Source organism: Rhipicephalus sanguineus, chromosome 5 (genome assembly GCF_013339695.2).
Source record: "Rhipicephalus sanguineus isolate Rsan-2018 chromosome 5, BIME_Rsan_1.4, whole genome shotgun sequence".
NCBI lineage: Eukaryota > Metazoa > Arthropoda > Arachnida > Ixodida > Ixodidae > Rhipicephalus > Rhipicephalus sanguineus.
In genome coordinates this window covers 103334423-103342253 of record NC_051180.1, presented here as the reverse complement: position 1 = coordinate 103342253, position 7831 = coordinate 103334423, and positions in this window count along the sequence as shown.

Here is a 7831-nt window from a genome sequence, read left to right as displayed (position 1 = left end):
TATTTATTGCTGGTGTCCTTAACTATGGTTGGACGCGGTGGTGCACTCTTTTACAGGGGTCGCCCCGCGAGAATTTATCTTTGCAGATACTACTAGAGTTGCTCGATTCTTATACACACGCTGCTCACGGAATACACTACAACTGACGTAAGAAATAAATCGAGTTGAGGTCGCTAACTTTGTTGTATATTGCACGACCCTCACACTAACGTCAGCGACAATGCAGTGTAAAAATTAATTTATCTTACAAAACAATCTCGGAAACTCGTGAGAAGAGAAAAATTCGTTCTCGCGGTTAACTTTGTCTAGGTAAGCATCCAACTATAGAAAGAGATTAAAAAAAGGATTGATAGATAAATGTTGTGCGGAAGGCGGGCAGATTAGCTGGACGATAAGTACAAATGAGCGAAGCCGTCACAAAAACAGAATTGAGTGGTTGATATCAAAGCAGACACCAGTTTTACTCTAAAAGCTCTCAGGCGACTGGAATTCGCGCATAACAAGACCTAAATCTCATGTTTAGTTTTAGCTCATATTTAACGCCTTCGCATAAACATTTTCCCGCACGGAGTACCGGTGCTGAGCACCCGGCGTCTTAGTCGCAGTGTAAACTACCCAAAGTGAAGCTCAAGTTAAAGCATCTCGGTAGAAAAAAGCCCTACTGCTATAAGCTGGATTCTAGTATTTAAAGTCACGTTCACAGACAGCAATGTATGTGGTCCACCTGATAGCCAACACTTTTGCGTGTAATTACACTTGGTTTCCGGGGCACGGGTACTCGGCAGATGTGGCACCATCCTCTCAGTATCACATTGTAAGTGATTTGTTCGAGAATTATAGTGAGATTTAGAATTGATCAGCAGTTGTCGGATGTGCGCCGAAATAAACATGCTGATTTCCGTTCTTCAGGTTCAAAACAACTGGCTGCAGAGCTCCAATTTCCGCTTATTAACGCGATAGCTTTCTAGAGCTCGCGTCGCAGAAATTCCGGTGTCGGTGTCGGCGTCGTTCGTTGGGAGCGAAATACGCGTTCACAAACATACGCGTCCTATGTACAGGCGTCACAGTACGAGATGTAATATAGCATTAAAACGTGGTACGAGCGTACACTGCCATCGGGCGTAACACCATGTGAATTGCATAACGAGTTGGTGGTTTAAAGCTGGCCACTCATTACAAAAGTCACACACATTATTGCGCGTGTTCCCTTACAGCAGATAGTGGGTGCATCGCAACTTCGCAAAAGTATCGCGCGCGTAACAGCTGCTGGTTTAAAGCATGCCAGCCATTACAAAGGGAAAGCACATTCGTGCGCGCATTCTCTTACACACACGTCGTGGGTGCACTGTTGTCGTAAAAGCGCTTTGAAGAAGGCGGCAAACTTTACCTTTTGTGGGTCGCGTTTGTGTCTTGTGCGTGTGCGTGTGCGTGCTTGTGCGGGTGTGCGTGTGCGTGTGTGTGCGTGCCTGCGTGCGTGCGTGCGACTAAACATAATGACAAGCGAAACAATTAGGATGCGGCCGGATATCACTATGGCTCTTATAGGCGAAGCTTAAGCGTCCCATAATTTTTATACGCAGATTTGGGCTTCTTTTTCACCGAATCGCTTGTAGATATTTCCATTCACTTGGCGTGTATTTCAGGTCCTATTCACGTTTTTCCTGCCAATGTAGTTATTTTAGCGCTGATCAAGTTTCCTAATCACGCGTTTGTCGATGACTGTGTAGTTAAGCGCTGAAATGAAACATACATTGGGGGAGTCAACAAGTAACATAATTCGTGCACTGGCAAATATCAATTCAACAGAGTCGGCACAGGACCCTGAAGACTGTGTTAAAAAGTAAATATGTACTTGTGTTGATAGTTGAATTCTCGCCGTACAAAATATTTGAAGTTAATTTTTACCTTCCCTTCGTATTTGCGCACATTTTTAATATAATTAAAAATATGTTCAATGATGAGAAAGTATATTGAGCCCTTGCTCAATATACTTTTTTTGGCTTCTTATGGGATGATTATTTCCTTACCTTTCTTGCTTAGCTTTTTTTTGCCTACTTTCGGATGTGTAATTCGCGAACCGGGCACATTAGTTTCTCGTGCGTGTACCCGATTTTTTTCCTTACACGTAACAGACGTCGAAATATACGTATGTATATATACGTCATGCTTTATTATAATGCGCGACGCAATTTACTTGGAGCACTTTGATATATTACATTCCAGAATGGCTCACTTGAACGGCCAGATTTGCGAACAGCGTTGTTGTGCATTCAAATTAATGGCGCGTCACTGAAAGCGTGCTTCTCCTTGCGCAACCAGCGCTTGTGGCAAAGCGCCGCTTTACTTCTTGTATTCGTGAAAGGAAGCGGACGGACGTCGGGTCGTTTCATATTGAGTTGCCAAACTACGTCCACTCGGCTATGCCACTCCAGAGACTACAAGGGACGCTAACAACAGCAGCACGGCAGAAGGAAAGGAGAAAGGAAATGTCAGTTCAACTACACGCATGAGCAGTTTGCTGATGTGCGCAATGGTAAATCGAGAAAAAAAAAACTTGAAGGACGCTTGAGCTTCGCCTTCAATTGCAGAACCCAATAGCGTATTCGGGCCCCGTACGCATCGCCTTCTCAATTGCTAACCTGGCTTCGGTTCTCGGTGCATGCCTCAACCGTACCGCAATAAAACGAACTTCCGTGCGCGTAACATTGGCCGTTTCACACTATCCTAGAATGCCTGCTGCAAGTACAGTTGAGCAGTGCCCACTACGCCAGAAATATTCGTTTCTCAATTTTTCGGTCACGAACAACGCTGATTTTTCGCTCACAACCAACGACGCCGACACCGACGCCAACATCTAAATTTCTGCGAAGCGAGCCCTTTAACGCTATTGCGCTAATAAGAGATGCAAACAACACGTTTGAGGTCCTTTCATGGTAGTGATTGCATTCAGTACCATGAGAAAACCATGCGGTAATGTCGGATAAATTTGGCATTTACCTGTGCCAAGACTTTTTCTGTCACAAGTGCTGTAATAGGGACGTCTTTTTTGTAAACCTTGGCAGAAATTTTGCATAATCGAAATATCGTTTTTTTTTTTTTGCTTTCTTTGCCAAATGCGGTTCCTGAGGCCATCAAGATTCATATATTGCCCAAGGTCTAGGCCCACTATTTTTACCTTTGCGGCCGCTCTATCTAAGCTAATTCACAGCAACACACGCGTTCTGATGGAAACATTAGCGCGGCAGGACCACAACACTTCTTTTTTTTTCGACTCTCTGTCCTTTCCTAACTTCTTCCGTCCATTTCGTGCACTTATGATTTTGTCTGTTTCCGTGCCTGTGCAGTCCAGTTACCAAAAAGTAAAAATTTCAAAATACGTATGCACAACCTTTCTGCACTCTATCTCAATATATTCATCACTATTATGGTCACACTCATCCTCCTATTTTCGTGTTCACTTTAAAATGAAGGCATCTCCCAGTGATCGCCAATTTACCTTGCCTTGCGCAAGCTCGTTTCATTATACGCCTGCCTCCCCATTATCCACCTACCGCTTACGCCACCTCGCTGTAATTTGGCCGCCTTCCGCAGCGTTTCTCATCCCTTGGTACCTGTTCCATTGATTTAACTGAACCGATGGTTATCTGTCATATGCATTTCGTGGCCTGCCTAGCTCCGCTTTTACCCATAATATCAGCTAGATTATTCAGCACCCATCTTTGTTTTCTGATTCAATCAGCTGTATTTTTATCTCGCTTGTAAGTTTCCATGTTTTACCCATGAAGCTTACTTGGTGAGGGCTAGTTGGTTCATAATTATATAACTGAGAACGAAACATCGGCCCTTGTACTAGGACACAAATGAGCATATATAACAAGAAGACAAACGCTGGCTACCAACTCAACGTTTATTTCTGTTCGTAGTAAGAGCTTAAAAATAATAAATGAGCATTCAGTTGGCAGTGAACGCTTCCCTTATTGTATTTGTGCTTTTGTGTCCTTTTGTGTAGTCGCGCTATTTCATCTCTAGCGCCAAAAACGATTTCACTGTCAGCAAGATGTTTGGATCGTGGGACTTCTCGGCACATTTCCGAAAGGCAACGAAACCGTGGCTGCACTTTCTTAAGGATACCGGACTAATTCACTGTCTGCGATATCAAGCGCGTAACTGTTCTTACGTTGGCGGTAACAGTTAGCTGTATCTCCTCCTCTCCAACTTTTCCTCCCCCTCCCCCTCCTCCAGTTGAAGTTAGCTTACCTGACTCAGCCCTGGTTAACCTCCGTGTCTTCTTCTTAGCCTTCTCCTCCTCTTCAAGTTTCTTTGTTATCCTCCAGCTTTGTACTCCATATCGTAGTACCGGTTAGATGCAACGATTCTATACTTCCAGGTTCAAGGACAACGGTAAGCTACCGGTCATAATTTGGGAATGCCTACCGTATGCGCTGCCACACATTCTCATTCTTCCGTAAGTTTACCTTTCATGAGTAGACTCACTTTTTCGAGTAGTTGACAAGATATACATAGAGAGAGAAAAAAAGCTCAGGAAAGGCAGGGATTTTAACCAGTTTTTACCCGGTTTGCTACGCTACGCAGGGGGGGGGGGGGTAGAAAAATATTAGATAAAGCAACGAAGAAAGAGGGAGCAAGTGATTAGCGCACACACATATCAATGTTCACCGCGCACACCCAGACCGTCACAACCGAAAAATACACGAGACTGGCGCCTCTGCGGTTGTCTTAAAGTAGTCTGTAATCCAAGATATACATACTCTTGCAAAGAGCATAAGGGCTACACTGTAAAAACTGGTAAGGGTATCGCAAGAGTAAAAAAGCCGAGTTACTCTTCAGAGCGTTCTCTTGCTCTCGCAAAGCATCGCATAGAGTGAAATGCACGTTCACTCTGTACGAAAGGAGAGAGTGGAATGTGCTTATACTCCACCTTTCTCTGACAGAGTGGAATGTCCATATACTCTTCTGGCATGAGAGAGTAAAACTCAGTTATCCTCTCGCTCCTGATATACATGTCGATGTGCCGGCATTACGCGAGCGATGACCACTCAAGCAAACGCATATACAGTAGAGAGCACTGCATTCGTCGTGGCGCTGGAGACGACTAATAAAAAAGCAGCGTTTCCAGCGCCTCCTATTGCTTTTCAGTATACTAGAAGGCACTAACATAAGGCCTAATATCCGCGTTTTTAGCTTTGGATTTGTGTAGTTAAAGAATCGAATATCACTTCATGGAGTCGGTCACGATCGAAACTACATTCGAACGGTTATTAAATTGGTCGTATTTCAATATCCACCTTTTTCGATGTGAGCGTCCCGCACTGAGTACACTGCCCTAAGCTAAATGGTCCGTACGGCTATAGTGGGCTATTACGGCTGTAGTCACGGAACGTGAACAATAATGACCGTAAATATGTCCAAGTGGGTGACGAAAACTGAAGTGTTCAGTGTGCGGTTCAGAAGCACAACGTTTTCTACACAGAAATAACTAACCACTTGGCGAGTCAATGCGAATGCCGCACATATCCTCGGTTACGCTAATTTTGTTCACTCAGAAACGTGCCGCATTGACGTTCTGATACCGGGAAGCACAAAACAAACAAATGAACTACCTTCTGTTTAGTAGTCGCATGTACGGAGACGCTCAAAACGGCGTTTCTAAACAAGAAAATGAAGACAGATCACTGACGTGATCGCTGGCAACATGAAAGGAAAAGACTGCATTTGGTGTCTTCCAGTGTGGCGTTGCGGTGTCCGTCTTACTGGACACACATCAATTTTAAAATTCCTTGGGCATTTGTTGTTTTTTATTCCGTGTGCTTGTGATGTAATTCGTGTCTGGAAACAGGCAATAAAGCAACAAAAAAAAAACAGTGTGGCGTTGCGGTAGCGTGGCGGGCTCGCTCGCAATCTGAGGTGCGTGAAGGGGTCGCGGGTTCGAACCTCGCTCGTGCATCTTTTTTTTTTTTACGTCTTTTTAGTTGCCTTAGTGCTCTTTATTATGTCATAATTATGATCTACGCATGAATAAATTGTCGAAAGCAATTTTAAGGCTCAATTTTGGCCCGAGTTATGCTACATTTTTCTTGAGGTGTACCATACTACTCACTTCGAAGGGGTACAACTACTCCGTTTGGGCAAGAGTTATGTTACTCTGTTGAGGAGGAGTACTATAACCCTTTCTGCGGGCATCACTATACTCTGCCTCAAAAAGAGGTGATTTACTCTGGAAAAGCGAGTTAAATATGGGACAAGAATGTACTCTCCCAAAGAGAGTGCCTTGCACTCTCTTAGTTTTTCGTAGTTCCCTTCCTTCCTTTAGAAGTTGCCATTCTCGAATTGTTGTTCTCTTGCCTAGTTGCTGAGCGTTAGCTTTGTCTTCTTCATAAATGGGATATTTATGTGTCTGTATATGCTACGAAGGGCTTAGTTATTGGTGGCAGTAATTAATGCGGCATAATATCGCTCCAGAAGCGCTTTGTTCGTGTTCACATTCCTGCTGAGAAATCGCAGGCGAGGTGCTACAGAAGCTTATGCTTTTCACCCATAATGAATACGCCCTTTTAAAGAATACTGCAACTGCAAGTAACAATAGTAACTCCTAGCGTTTACGTGCCAAAACAGCGATATAAAGAAGAGGCACGCCGTGATCACCTGGGTTTCCTTAACGTGCACCTATATTAAAGCACATGGAGTTCTTTTTTGTTTCTGGCGCCATCAAAATACGGGCGCTTTGCCGAGAATTGAGCCTGCGTCCTTGATCTTAACAGGGCGAGACCTTACCTGTTTACAACGGCATTTGTATAGGCGCCACCATTAAGTATAATGGGATCAATACACCAGCGAAACGATGGAAACAAAGATTCGTTAGCGAGATTAGTCCCTTGAAGCACTAACTGAAGCGACTATTTTAAGGATTAGTTGTTTCGCCCTTCAGCCATCTGAACTTTAATGCAAGCGAGAAATGAAAGATGCAAATGCATATTGTGAACTGCAAAGTGATTTCGTCCCGTTTAGACACGTTTTCTTGAATAATTTTGTGAACGCCGTAGATATCGCCTCTCTTCAACATAAGTGTTTTCAGCCGTCTCAAGAGATGAAAGACCAAGTGCTTTTTTAGAGTCACTGTAACCAAAGTTAACTGTGTATTTTTTTTTTAGCTTAACACACAGACTTGTAAAATCAGTACTGTCTGACGTCAACCATTTTCTTTTTCCTTTTGAAACAGTAAAAAAAAAAAGAGCAGCATTTCCCAATTCCAGCCGATTTAGTTTCTATCCTCAAACTGCCAATTGCACAAGATGCGACTGCGTATTACGCAATACACGATAGTGCAACACACGACAGTCATCGCTGCGCCCGAATGAATGAACGCAAGGGGGAAGAAAAAGCACTGGAGCTGTCAATTCGGAAAACATAATGAGGCAGGCGCGATGTGGCGGTAAAGAATCTCCTTCAAGTCTGTTACTGGCGGGTGACAGACTGTATTCATGCTTTCGCTTTGCCAGCTTGCTGGTGTGTTTATTTCACGGGAAAAAGACTTCGCAACACGTTTGCTCTGATGCGCTGAGTAAGCGCTAGCCGTCGAGCTTAGCGCCTGTAACGGGACGCGTGAGGGGGGAGGGTGTGATGTGGAAGGTGCGAGGGTGCATAAGGGAATTTTCGAAGCGGGGTCGAACGAAAAATGAAAACGGTACCTGCTCGTGATGCAATAAAGAGGGGGAAAAAACACCCCGAGAAAGAGGGCCGTACCCGGAAAACAAAAATAAAGGTTTCCAAGAAAGATGCGAGCTTTGCTCGGCAAACAACCTGCCAGACTCCG